Raw genomic sequence first — 15,391 nt, 5'->3', positions numbered from 1 at the left:
TGAAGTTATGCAGTGTTTCAATGACTCCAATAAGACTGACCCAGTTGTCCCCTAAAAAGTTGTCCCCATGTCCTTGTCTAAAATCTCCCCATGCACCTGTGTCTACAACAGAGTTAAATGGCAACACCTCTGGGATTGATGGAAAGCAACCCAGAGATGAGTTCTGGGTTCTGACTTGAACCTATTCAGGGCCTCTGTGCACAGGCTGCAGAGATGGTTAGTGGTTAAGAGCACTGGCTACTCTTCCAGAGGACAGGGGTTCAATCCCCATCACAGACCCCTTAGCAAAATGGCAGGCTGTCTAGAAACATAGCTGTAAGCAGCAGCTAGTGAATGTGTTTTGCAGTGATTGAAGGGCAAAGGAATGCCACAAAATGGCGCCCTGCAACAGACTTCACACTAGAGATCCACTGAGTGAGGGGTAAGCAAAAAGGCTACCTCTGAGCAGGGATAGAAACTACAGAGAGCCAGCCATGATGGCACAAGCTTTATAAGGGGTATAGAGAATGTGCATAGGGGAAAATACACAGTCATGACAACAGGGAAAATGTGTCACGTTGGCTGCTAGCAGTGATGGGGCTGGCGGTGCTAAGTCACTGAAGGTGGAGTGGGGAGCAGGCAAGAACTTTATCAAGAGTCATGTTACTAATGTCAAGAAAAAGTCTAGATCAAGGTTTCGCATTATGTAAGTGGCCATTGGTTACTAGAACAGCCCTGTGATGGCTAGTTATGATGCCTAACTGGTACAGTGACTCTCAATGAATCTCTGAGAAGTCCTTAAAGATGCTGATGCTGGACTGTACCCAAGACCAATTACATGAGAGTCCTTGTGTCAGTGCTTTTTAAAAGATCTCCAAGTGGTTCTTAAGGGTGGCTTGGCTTGGGAACCACTGCCCCCGCTAAAAGAACTTAGTTACTAAAGAGCTAAATACTGCTTTTAAAGAAATTCGACTTTTTTCTCTCGAGCACCCATGAGCCCTGTTGATTTGGTAACGTTTTCCAAACAACAGCAACTGATGAACTGCTGCTAACGTTCAGGACGTGGAACTAGACACGACTCCTGTACATCAGGGGCATCTCCCCAGGGAAAGCTTAAATGTTGATTTCTGAGAACAAGGTCTAGGCAAACAGCAGTCAGAGATAGGTTGACCTCAGTTGAGTAAGCAATGCTGTGGGGAGAAGAAAGACAAATGTACGGGTTCATTTCCACATCCATGCAAATGTTTACTGAGTGTGCAGTAGCTGTGCTAGGTGCCGGAGACACTAAGATAAAGAAAAGGTCGTCGGTGTCACCGTAGGCACTGAGAGTTTAGTGCAGAGAAGGGAAAGGAAACAAAACTTTCCAAGCATGCAGTGTGACCAAGGATGACAAGCAGGAGGTGGGAGGCCCAAGGAAGAAGCACGGGATGACAGGCAGGGACTCCTAGAGTCAACATTTCCAGGCCAATGGACAAGAATGAGGAAGAGGATGACCACCCTTTACGAACACCAAGTGACAGCTAACACTGAAAGAATAGGCAAGAGGCTGGCTATAAAGATCCTTGGATGTCACTAAGGACATTGGACCTAACCTTGGAGGTGATGGGGCTCCTGATGGATTGCAAGTGGGGAACTGGCATGATCAGACTCGCATGTAGAATTTCACACTAGTATACATCTGACTGTTGGAAGTGTGGCCCAGAGCACTACCATCCTTGCACGGGAGCTTGTTCAAAATACAAATCTTAGGCTTCGTCCCAAACACACTAAATCCAAATCCATGTGTTTTGTGTAGGCCAAGGTGAACATCAGGTGACTTCCTCAATCTTTTTTTTTTTTTAAACAAAGCCTCTCAGTGAATTTGGAGCTCACCAATGATCAGCTAGGCAGGCTGGCCAATGAGCTACAGGGGTCCACATTCTCCACCCTCCCATCTCTGTCAGCATGGGGATTGCAGAGATTCACTGCTACTCCAAGCCTTTACACAGCCCCAGAATCTATACTGTAGACAAGATGTCCAGATTCAGTTATATAATGAAATTAGAGACAAATCAGTAAAGAAGTGAGATTCTCATTTGACACTTTTGGAAGACTACTTACAAGTCAATAGTGAACTTTAAATTTTTTCATCAAATAGCATCTTAGCAGTTGCCTATGAGCCAGTGTCTCTACACATAGACTATACATGTACATACACATAAACATACACATACACACACATATAGATATAGATATAGGTATAGGTATAGGTATAGGTATAGGTATAGGTATAGGTATAGGTATAGATATATCCAGATAATGAGAGGGATATCAAAACCATGACTTGTTGCAGACATGACCGTGGTATGAGAACCACAGGTCATTTCACTAAAATATACAACATGGTCTCTGATTTGAGTGTGTTCTGAGTGTCTCCCCCAAAGGTTCTTGTGTTGGAAGCTTGGTCCCCAGGGTGCTGACGTGAAAGGTAATAGGACCTTTTATAGATAAGTCACTGGGGACACTGCTCTAGGAAGAAATTAAGGTGTTTCTCTTGGGATTATGATTAGTTCCCAGGAAAAGGGTTGTTATAAAAGAGCCATCCTGACACGTCCCTGGTCTCTCTCTGGCTTCCTGTGTCACCCAATGATCTTTCCTCACATCCATATTCAAGCCATGACACATTTGCCATAATGTGCTACACCCCCAAGGGCCTTCACCAGAAGCAATGGCCAGTCTTCCTCCCAAGCTGAGCTCTTTTTATGAAGTTCCCATTCTTGTGTATTTTTTCAATAGCAATCATAAACAGACTAATAAAATATCTATTGTGGAATTGGAGGAAAGGTCCCTTGATCAAGTTTTGGGGTAATGAGATGTAGACTTTTCCTCAGTCATCTGAAAGCCCTTAAATAGGACAGGCACAACCCTAGTGGCACTCAGAAAACCAGTTTCAATCAAGTGTGGACTTTACAGCTGCTGGTTGTGTGCACTGAGAGATCTGAAGAGAAGCAGAGGAGGCTGTGTGTTGTGGTCTCTGGTGGTGACAACCCCTTGGATCACAGGCAGTACTGACAATAGGACTCAACAGGACGACCAGACCGAGAACAGAAAATACATGGCCTTCTCCCCAGGACAGAATCTGGAAGAATTTGAAAGAGGGGGTGTGGTCTACTAGGTAAGAAGTGGGGGGCTAAGAGGACAAACAAGCAATTAGTCTATAAATAAGCACAAGTATACCTCACCTTTAACAATCAGTGTGTTATTGAACAGGGCATACAAATTGGGCTTGGGTTAAATGAAAGCTATTTTAAGCTTATTTTGGGAATTTTCTATTTAAAGGAATTCTTTGTGGAGTGGATAATCACCCACTAATGAATCTTTTGTTAAATCTAGAGTTCTGCAAAGCTGACGTTCCCAAACTGGCTGTGCCAGGGACATCAGCACCAGGATGTCTGACAGAGTGCAGTTTGTCTCTGTCCTACAAACAGCATCCAGAGGTGGAGGAACCCACTCTAAAAAAAAAAAAGCAATAGAGCTCACCCTTGGGGAAAATAGTAGGTAGACAGGAAAAGAAAACAAGTCATATTGCTTATGACTCAAGGAGTTTGTGAGCCCCAGGTAACAAGTGGAAGCAGCAGGGAGGCTGGTGGGAAAGGACCAGTGTCCTGATGGACAGCACAGGGGGTGGGATGAAGAGAAGGCAAGGAACTAAAGACACCAAGATGTTCAGATGGGGAAGGTGCTTGCTGCCCAGACTGCGGATCTGAGGTTGATTTCCAGAATCCACGTAGTAGGAAAGAACTGACTCCAATAAGTTGTCATCCGACTTCCATTAGTAATACCGTGGCATGCAGGCATACACACACATTCAGGCACATATATGTGTAAACACGTAAAAAAATGAACTCAAAGGGGTATGTGTCCAAGAGAATGGGGAGATATTGCTTGAATCATGGCTACATCTTTCTCTCCTCTACCTTCAAGATACTAAGATGCATCATAGGTGAAAAGGGGCTCTTAAGGCCTCATCCCTCCCTGGGGGGCTGTTGATCAGTAATGGCTGCTGGTGCAATAGGACCAGGGGATGGAGGTGGGGAGGGAGAGTAATTTTTCTGCAGTGGTGTAGCCATTGATAAGCTGTGAGTATTCCAGTAAATAACACTCTGCACAGACTCGTGCAAACAACCCTAACAAAACTCAGTGGCATCCAAAGGGGGAGGGAGAGGAGGAGGAGGGCTTGTTGGAAGAACAGTTTTGGTAGGAAAAGGAAGGAGTAAAACAGGTTAACAAGGGGCAAAGACCAAAACCTAGGGCTGGCAATTCAATCCCTAGGACTCCCATAAGAAAGCCCAGTGTGGTAGCAGGCATCTGTAACCCCAGCAATCCGACTTCAAGATGGAAAACAGAAACAGGAGAACCACCCAGAAGCTCATGGTCTACCCAGCCTCTGAGTGCACAGCACCTCAGAAACAAGACAGACCCTGCCTCAACAAGGTGGGAGGCGAGAACTGAATCCTGAAGGCTGTTCTCTGATCCTCACATGCTTACATTCGCAATGGTAATAATAAATTTAAAAGGATAAAATTCATTGCATGAAAGTATAAAATTGTCAAAGGATTTTTTTTTTAATTTCAAGTTCTTATAGCGACCATGTTTTTTTGAAATGCTAGTGATTCAATTACCTGTGGGGCATCTGTGAGTTCTTAACTAGCTAGAGAGGCATTCTAGTGGGAAGCAATGGAAGACACGAGTAATTTAGTGTTAATTGAATAATCCTGCATATCTTGACTCTCACTGCCAAAAGCAGACAGCCTCTGCACTGTGTTTCCTGGAACGCATTCCCAGAAAAGATGGAGCCCAGATGGGAAATTAAAAAATGGTGAAAGCTAGGTAATTTGGAAAGGGAGGTAGAAAAAGGCAATCAGAGCTGAATCCAGAGGCATAACTACTTAGACTGTCTTTAAGTAATCAAGTGTAAGTCATGGACTCCAAAATAAAAAGAGCTATCAAGGGATAGCCTGGTATGGAAGCTCTAAGAAAGCAGGAGGGATGAGAAGTTGAAGAAGGAGTAGGCTCGAGTTCCCAGCAGACATTTAAGATTACCACACTTGGCCACAAAATAGAGCGCACCCTCCTTATAGCCTAAGTCTGAATACCAAAAAACTTGTCTATTTCTTCAATGAAGACAGAGTCTCCAATACTATTGGATTGTGGATGGGTGTTAAGAATTTCTCCTTTGCCTTTATGAAGAGTTTGCATGGGAGCTAGGTGGATATCTTAGTCAATGGAGTATTTGTAAGGACCTAAGTTCAATCCATACAACTCATGTAAAAATGCATGGCATGGAGTTGCAAAGATGATTCAGTGGTTAAGAGAATTTGCTGCCTTCCAGGGGTACCAGGTTTATTTTCCATCAACCACATGGCAACTATGACCATCTGTAATTCTAGTTCCAGGGATCTGACATCTTTTTCTGACCACTGCATGACTATCTTCTGACTTCTGCAAGCACCAAGCATGCATGAGATGGCCAGATATACATACAGGTAAAATACCAGGGAGGCTGGTAGAAAGGACCAGTCTCCTGATGGACAGCACAAGGGGTGGGATGAAGAGAAGGCAAGAAACTAAAGACACCAAGATGCTCAGATGGGAAGGTGCTTGCTGCCAAGACTGCAGATATGAGTTTGATTTCCAGAATCTACATGGTAGGAAATCTGACTCCTATATGTTGTCGTCCGACTTCCATTAGTATACCATGGCATGCAGGCATATACATATACACACATTCAGGCACATATATGTGTATACGTGTACAAAAATGAACTCAAGGGGGTAAGTGAATGGGGAGATACACACAATTTTAAAAAATTCCAGGTATAGTAGTATGTACTTCTAACTCAGAGCTACAGAGATAGAGTCATCAGGATTCCTGGTACTCACTGGTCAGCTATTCTAACAAACTGGTGAACTGCAAGACAATGCGAGGCCCCGTCTCACAGGAAATGGTGGGCTTCTGTAAGGATGAGACTGAAAGTTATCTCTGGCCTCTTCGTGTACATACAAACACTCACATGTACCCACATGCATATGTACACAATCATAAATAAAGAAGAAAGGGTTTGCATGACACAGGAAGATGGAACAAAATTCTGGGTGGTGGTACATGCCCAAGAGTCTATCATTCAAAAGGCAGTCAGAACAATCGTGAGTTTGAGTCCATCCTGGGCCATATAGCTACACCCAGTCTCAAAATTTAAAAAAAAAAAATTAAATAGATGGAGAGAAATGCTATGATATAGTTTGGTAAGTCAAAGAAATTCTAAATATGCAAAGCAATTCTCCACTTAAATAAGTTGGAAATTTAAAAAGAAATACGATTAGATCTCCAGGTTATCTATTAAATACTGTCATGATTCCCATAAGGTGATGGTTACAGAGGCATTTTCAAAAGAAACTCCCTATGGTAGGGATTTGTAGGACAGGTAAACAGAAGTTCCCACACAGGCAAAATAAACCCTGCCTTTGTCTGTTGCTCCAGCTTCACCCAGTTCCTTCCCCCATCAGGTCCCTCCAAAGGTCCACTGAAGATGTAAATTCATCACACCAGTGAATCAGCAAAGAGATCATAGGGGAATGTGAAGCCAGCAGATGAGCTTATGAAAGGGTCAGAAAGGGGTTAAGTGGAGTCAGGCAAAGTTCTATTTAGATTGCAACCAAGATCAGCACCAGCTAGTTCGCCAAAGCTTTTAAGAGACCATGTAACTTAGCAACTGACCTGTGTTTGGGTTTTGTTTTCCTGTTTCCCCTTGTCAGTTTCTCAGTAGTAACTACCAGGGGTAAAAATGTTTAGGGTTGTGTGTTTACTGAGTGAGAATTTAAATATGCCATGTCTCAAATGTCACAGTGGTGACAAGAAGGGACAGGAAATAAAAGAAGGAAAAAAATTCAACTCTCAGAATTCTCCAGAAAACAAAACAAGGTTCTATACCATCAAAAACAGTGTTAGGAGTGTCACTCAGGCCAAGGTCCCTCATGGGATCTTCCTTGAGAAGTTTCTGGAGTTTGAAAGTCAGCACCAAAGGACATAGCCTAATCTCCACAGATCACTCTCCTTTTTGTATCCCACAACTATGGGCCAGTGTTTCCTGGGAACCAAAAGGGATGAGAAAGAATTCATGCTTCTTTACCTGACCCCAGACTCCATAAGAATCCCAGCCTCCCTCCCATGCATATTCCATTCTCTCTGCTTAGTGGAGGTTTGGAAAGGTGCTACCAGTTAAAGATGAACCCTTGTAATGGAAGTCACAGCATATTCTGAGAAACACACCCATCCTTCAGAGAAACACATGCATCCATGACCACTCTTGGCGGATGGATGTCCCAGAGGTAGACAGCAGGCCTTCACTTTGGCAGTTTGCAGGGACAGCTCCCAGGTCCCTCAGTCGGCAATAGAAAGAACGTGAAGATCAGCACCACACTGGTGGACAGCTCATAGCCGGCCCATCTTCCCAAAGCCTCTTTCTAGCAGCCTAGACGAGGTCGGAAGAGGGCTCTCAAACTTTGCCCGCCCCCTCCTAGGGCGCCCACATAACTTCATTTCAGAGAGTTAGGCGTCTGGGCATGCGTCGCTGTTTGTGCTTCTTCAGACCCCCATGAGGCCGGTAGAAAGTCCAAGTACTCTTACCTTTGCTTTCTGCCATCTCCCCCTATTTAGCCTGTTGGGTTGTAATGCAATGGTCTCAGAATGGCTGCTTCTGCTCCAGATATCGCATCCATACTCAAGAAAGACTTCTCCTTGAGCAACTTTGTAACATGGTCGACTCTATTAGGAAAGCAAAGGCCTTCCTTGGAAATCCCAATTCGATTTCACAGGTTTGGTTTATCAGGTGAGTACTTTTGATCATGAAGGAGGTTAAAAGCATATCTAATTTTCCTAATCTTTTTCATAAGATGAACATAAGCAGGGGTGGAGAGATAGCTCTGTGTTTAAGAGCACTTGTTGCTCTTTCAGAGGTCCTGGGTTCAATTCTCAGCACTGCATGGTGGTTCACAACCATCTGTAACTCCTGGGGACCAGGTGACTACTCCTGACCTCTGTAGACACCAAGCACTTATGAGGTGCATGTATAGACATTCAGGCAAAGCATTCATGCATAAAATAAGATAAATAAATCTAACTTTAAAATTTTACATGTATTTTTTTAAAGCACAGAAGAGTAACATAATCACATAATGTGTCCTTTGTAGGCAAAACCTCAGGCATGGGCACACACACACATGCAAAAATAAATAAATAAATAAATAAATAAATAAATAAATAAATACAAAATATGCACACTACACACAAAAAAGAAAAAAAAGAAGTCAGGCATGGTAGCCCACACCTTTAGTACCACTCTGCCTTGGAAGGAAGAGGCAGGCAGATCTCTGTGAGTTCAAGACTACCCTAGTCTACAAAGCAAGTCCAAGACAACCAGGGCTATTACATAGAGAAACCCTGTGTCTAAAGGTCAAAAGAAAGAACGAAAGAAAGAAAGAAAGAAAGAAAGAAAGAAAGAAAGAAAGAAAGAAAGAGAAAAGAGAGAGAACGGTAGGAAGAAAACCAGTGACTTGCTTCCTCCACCTAAGATTCCCCCTCCTAATATTTCTACATCTACCTCAAAATGCCATTAGATTAGATTATCAGTGAATTAACCCATTGATGAAATCAGAGTCCATGTGATCCAGGCACTTCCCAAAGGCTCCACTTCTGAACCCTACTACCCTGGGATACAAGCCTTCCATATACAAGCCTGGGGTCAGAGGAGTTCATACCAACTACTGAGAGTTGCCAACACTCACTGATGTCCAGGATGGCTGATTAGAGCAACAACCTAATGCTGCCCTTCCAGGTGTTGACCCAAGCAACCATGGTACCGTTCCTGCTACATCTTGGGGGAAGGGAAAGACAAGTTCTTATTCCATCCACAAATGGAATTCACATTAACTTTAGGCTAGGCACTGAGAGTGACACAGAGAAATCCAGGATGTACAGGGATAATTTTAAAATTTTTGCAGCATGGGACTTGAACCCTGGGCCTCACCAGTGCTAGGCAAGTGTCCACCACTGAGCTCTGTCCCATCCCTTCCAGGAGACCTGTGCAGAAGGAAACCTCAGTGGAGCACTAACTCTGAGTTAATGTTAGTGTCAGGAGACTTTGTATTGGTTACCTCATTAGATTTCAGAGGTCGTTGTTGCAAGGTGAAAAGCAGTAACATGCCACAAGAAATTTAGATGGTAAGTGTGATGATTAAATCACAGCAGCTAACACATCTTGAGTGTTGCTGTATACCTAAGCATAGGTAATGTTCCTTAAATAGTGTGGGTAAAGAGGTCTCTTCACACACAAGTGCACACACACACACACACACACACACACACACACACACACGGTTCTAACCCTTCCCCTCATCAGTCCATCTTGTTTCCTGAACTTCCTTCTTACTGCCTGGGACATTTGGGTCTCTCTTGAGTCTCAGCCTGTGTAGTGATTCTGGGAAAGGGAAGTAACTGGTGGAGTCCTGCTAGGCTGAGAGCCCCCAGGGTAGTGTGGATCCAGTGCCTCAGCCCAGATGGAGCCATCCAGGGAAAAGCAAGAGGTAGGGCAATCCCCTGAGGCTAGAAAACGGATGCATTAAAGAAGGGGCATCCTTCAGGAAGTGATCCATCACCCATGACATTAAAATGGAGCTGGGAAGAGCTGGAAGACAAGAACATACAGAAGGAGCTCCCTGGACAGTGCCCAGTAAAATGTAACCAGATGAGCCCCTTCTTTCCTATCCTCCAGCTTCTACCCACAGCCTCAGAGATCCCTCTCAAGACATAGATTTACCTACATTTGGAGACCCAAGCCTGCTTACAGTCTCTCTTTGCTGCCTAACCCTTGACCTCACAAGGAGCATCCATACAACCAGCACTACCTGATGTGCTGAATAAGAAAATGCAGCCTGTCATTTACCTTGCCGTCTGGGCTCCAAATCTTTGGATTCATTTATAAGGGTGTTTTTATTAGATTGATTAAAATGAGCAGATGTTTCTCCCCTCATTTTGGCTTGGGCTTCAGTCTATGTCTGGTTATATATTACCAAACCCTTAAGGTAGGGATAAATGGGAAGCAAATATGTATATTTTAAATCCAGAGGGGATGAACGGGAAGCAAGTATGTGTGTTTTAAACCCAGAGCTCTGGGGCTGGAGAGATGGCTCAGTGGTTAAGAGTCCTTGCTGCTCCTCCAAAGCACCTATGTTTATTTCTTAGCACCCATGTCAGGAAGCTCACAACTACCTATAACTCCAGCTCCAGGAGATCTGATGCCCTCTTCTAGCCTCTGAGGGTACCCACATATGTGTGTACATGTGCATATGCAAACACATGCACAGGCACGCACACACACAAATACACATACTTAATAAAAATAAAACATGAAACATAAATAAATGAAAAAAAATAAATACATAAATAAATAAATAAATAAATAAATAAATAAATAAATAAATAAAATTAAACCAGAGTTCTGCTCCTCTACATGGCTGTTGAGCCCACTGGTTTCCCTGAATTGTTTGTATAAAGAGACTCCTTCATTGACAACCCTTCTTTAGTCAACCACAAGTCACAGAGTACTTTGTAGCTTGTAAAGCAAGGCCATGTTGATTACTTCATTGAAACTCAATGTAAAGCACACAATGGGGAATCAATTTTCCCTTCCTCTTGAGACTGGACCTCTCTGACACCACCTAGTGAAACTCACTCACCAAGCTAGGGATGTAACTTAATGATAGGATACCCAATGACAGGGTGCCCTCTTGTCTTATGTGAGAACCTAGGATCTGTCCTCAGCAAAAACAAAAACAAACAAACAAACAAACAAAAAACCCTCAGTATTCCAGTGTCTTCCAAAAGTCTCATCTCTTGGGATCTGAAGTTTTTAGGTAGTTTGTGCCCACACAGGAATAAAGCCAGCTCCAAAAGACCTGGAAGCAATTCATATCCAAGGAGGCCTGGCCAGTGAAGACTCAAGGCCCTCTCTGCTCTGACACACAACAATGGCAGAAACATGACAAGTAAATTTCTGATTTAAAAACATATGCGTACACATAGCTTAACTTGAAAAGCTTATGAGCATATTTCCTTGCTGTACAAATAGTATAAGTAACAGAGAAGAGTGAGCAAGATCAAGTCATGACTGCTAGGTCTTTAGTCTTCCAGCAGCTGGACCAGGTGAACCTGCAGATGGTTGTTAGAAAGGTCCTCTTGAAGCTGGTGAGCTTGCCTGAGTTCTCTGTCCTGGTCTGGTTTGAGAACAAAGATTCACTCAGTGCAGACTCAGACTCAAAGCTGCTCTTGAGATACAGCTGTCCCTGCCTTAACCTCCTAAACTCTGCGATTCAGACTACACCAGAACACCTCCTCCAGAGAGCAAGACAGCAGTGTTGGCCACACCCTCAGCCCCCTCCACTTCCCTCCTTTAAAAAAAGAAGGTCCTCTCTTTGTCTCAGTCACTGGTGTTGTGTGCTACTGCATGTCATCCAGTGACATTTCCTACCCTGTAGTATTCTTGGAGCTTGAGGTTTTCATGTTTATGCTTCTGTAGCCTTGACCCCCAGGCTCTAGTCCATATTAATAAGTTCTGAGAGGGAAGAGGCTCTTCTTAATGCATCTCACATCTTGTCTATAGCCCAGGGCACTTGCTAGCTCATGGCAGGCCTCAGTGTGGGCTACTGTGTTAAGAAGTCCCCTCTGCCTCCTAAGTCAAAAGCAGGATTGTGCAGTCTTGAAAGCTGCATGCTCATTTCTCAGCCTGGAGTCTTTCTGTCAGATGCCCCAAGGTGAGCTACACTGGAGACATTCCAAATCTATACACAGCTGCATCTAAATGGATACCCTAGTCCCAACATTAACAAAAATTCCTTCTCTGCTGAAGTAAAAACAGGTCTCAAGCTGGGCATTGTGATGTTTAAACCCAGCACTCAGGAGGCAGAAGCAAGCCAATCTCTGTAAGTTCGAGGCCAGCCTGGTCTACAAAGTAAGCTTGAAGACAGCCAACTCTGTCTCAAAAATGAAAACAAACAAACAAGAGACAAGAAAGATGAAGCTGGAGAGATGGTTCAGTGGTTAAGAGCACTGACTGCTCTTCCAGAGGTCCTGAGTTCAATTCCCAACAACCACATGGTGGTTCACAACCATCTGTAATGGGATTAGATGCCCTTGTCTAGTGTGTCTGAAAATGGCTACAGTGTACTCATATAAATAATAAAATAAATCTAAAAAAAAAGACAAGAGAGAGAGAAAGAGAGAAAGGGGGAGGAAAGAAAAAAAGGAGGAAGGAAGGAAGGAAACAAAGGAAAAAGAAAGGAAAGAAAAGATCCTAAGATCCTATATGACTGACTAAAAACAAAGTACTCAAAATTATTTTGCTTTGACCCAACACTCAGATACAAAATATCATTCAAATGTACCTCAAAACTCTCAGGGAATGTATTATCCAGGGTTTCTGAGGAGCAGAGCCTAATGTAAATCTTGCTCTTTCAGTGATGCTGGGGATGAAATTCCAAGCCATACAGAGAGGAGAGGGGCAAAGCAGGGAAGGACAGAAATAAACAGAAGATAGTAGGCCACCCAGCTGGGTGCAGGGGCACACCAAAGACCAGCCAGTCTCCAAAAACACCATGCTGTTTCTTAAGCAAGCCTCAAAAAAGATGGTGTGGAGATCTCAGAGAGGGGATCGGGTCATGAGTACTGATCCCCCCACCTTGAATGAGGGTGGTGGCCTTGTAAAAGAGGTCCCCAGAAGCTTGTTTGTCTCTGCCATCATTAAGAAAAGGGCCTCCAGGAGCAGGAAGAGGCTCTCCTCCGACACTCACTGCTAAAGCTGTGATGTGGGACTCCCAGGTCTCCAGCACTACAAAGAAGTGGGGGAAGGTGAGGAGAGAGCTCAGTTGATGAGGACATGAGCTTGATCCCCGAAGACTCAAGTAAGAGAGTTGGGTGTGGTGATGCCTACCTGTGATCCTAGCACTGGAGGGACAGAGAGAGGAGGATCTCTGGGGCTCACTAAACAACCATCTCTCCAGCCTCTAGTTTTTGGTTTTGTTTTGTTTTTCTTTTAATAAAATAAAAAGATGGATAGGACCTGAAGAACAATACTCAAGGTTGCCCTTCAGCCTCTACCTACAAATGCATACATGTATACCCCCAATACACAGGAGTGTATAGCTATGCACACACACACAGAACACACACACATGTGTGTATACACACACACAGTGCCTGTTGTTTCTAAGTCATTTGGTCTGTGTTTCGTAACTACCAGAACTGACTATGAGAGACCACACGTTACCTCTGTATTTTCTAGACAGCCCAGAGTGGCAGAGATGGAACAAACAGAGCCAAGTATTTGCTGGCTCCTTCATGTCTTCCTTCACGCACCACAGATCACCCCATGGGACACTGTAACCTTCTGCACATGCAGAGTGTGCTGTCCAGCTCCTCCAGGCAGCCCCCGGGGAAACGAAGTCCTGTGTCTGTGGATGTGCAGGTCACCCACAGACACTGGAGCTGTTGTGACTGCCACCAAAGCAGACGTCCTGGTGGCCTTGCCAAAGCCTAGCCCTCAGTGAGGGGAGATTAGACAGATGGCAGTATTAGGGGACGGGTGGCAGAGGAGCAGCTGGGGTCCTTTGATGATCAGACAGCCAAGAACCAGAGGGTGGATGAGGCTGGGCAACTGTGGAGGAGCCTGAGCTAGATCTGGAACCCCAACCTACTCACCCCAGAGAAGTTTTTGTATTTGAATCACAAACATATACATCCCAGTGACGCAAACATTGACTTGAGTTGTATCCCCTGCCTCCTAAGTCCAGGGCTGAGTCACCTTGGACAGGAGACTTGGAAAAGTAGATTTGTCTTGCAGAAGCACTCATGGCTCGGGGAGTTCCATCTTCCTGGAAATTTAATGTAGTCATTGTCTGTGTCTGTGCTATGATGTCACCAAAAATACAATAAACTGGGAGCAGGTTCAGGACGTAGAGCAACTGAGACTGAAACCAGGCTTTCTGGTCCCGGCGTAGCCCTTTCAGAGTTGTCCCAAAGTGAGCTGAGCACTCCTGGCTTTTTCTTCTATTAGTCCGTCATGGGAAGCCACGCCACAGGAGAGAAGAAAGAGGTGGGATTACAGATGAGGCACTTCACTATTGCCAGAGGTAGTGCTAAGCTATCCACAACCAATTGTCCCAGTGAAAGGCGGCTATGGCTATGATTCCTCAGTATCTACCTCAGAGAGCCACTGCTAGGTTTCAAACCTCGAACAAATGGTGGAAGTGCCTATTTAAGATAGCAAATAAGACCTGGCCACCAGGGTCTCCCTGCATCCCTCAGTCCCTACTAGTTACTAGACCCTCCTGACTGGTATATCCACACCCCTCCCTAGAATACCCCAGCCCAGTGAGGCTGGGCTGCTCATGTCTATAAAATCCAACCATTTTGGTTACCTTCCCTCTTTGGGCCTCCTGGCTACTACACCTGGTTCCCTCTCTCCCTGCTTCCTATCCCTCACCCTCTCTCAATGTGGCTCAGAGTCATGTCTGCTCTGGACTCTCCCAGATGTCCCTGCCTCTGGCTATGCTCTCCCTTTGTCTACAATAAACTTTCTCCTTCACCACACTGAGAACAGCCATCTCCTTTACTTTTTGATTTGTTTTACATTCAGACACTATCTTAAATAAGCTCTCATGTTAATTGTGACTGCATGTGCAAGGCTTGGGAAACCTCAAGCCAAACAAAACCCCAGCATGGATCAGGAAGATGGACACAGAGTTCTACCCTAGCTGAGGAGCTATTGACAGTTAACTTCTCACTCTAACTTAAAATTTATATTAGAAAAGAAAAAAGTAAAGTCATCACTACACGTGTTACTTACAAATTATTTTTGAAGGGGGCTGGAGAGCCAGCTCAATGGTTAAGAAGCACTGCTTTTGCAAAAGACCCAGGTTCAGTTCCTAGCACCCAAATGTGGCAGCTCACAACTGACTGTATTGCCAGTTCCAGGGGATGCAATGACCTCTGGCCTCTGCAGGTATGTGCATGCCATAGAGCACACACTCATACAGGCACACACATACACATGAATAAAATTAAACTGCCAGGCATGGTGGCACTCATCTTTAATCCTAAAACTTGGGAGGCTGAGGCCTAATCTATTTAATGGTCTCCAGACCAGTCATGGCTTCATAGTGAAACCTGTCTCACATAGATAGATAGATAGATAGATAGATAGATAGATAGATAGATAGATAGATAGATAGATAGATAGAATTAAAAATAAATAAATAAACACATTTTAACTTTTAACTCTATTAAAAGACTTAAAAGTTTGAGGGTGTGGCTCACATGGTA

The sequence above is a fragment of the Arvicanthis niloticus genome, chromosome 3 (assembly GCF_011762505.2).
Source record: "Arvicanthis niloticus isolate mArvNil1 chromosome 3, mArvNil1.pat.X, whole genome shotgun sequence".
NCBI lineage: Eukaryota > Metazoa > Chordata > Mammalia > Rodentia > Muridae > Arvicanthis > Arvicanthis niloticus.
This window is presented reverse-complemented; position numbering follows the sequence as displayed.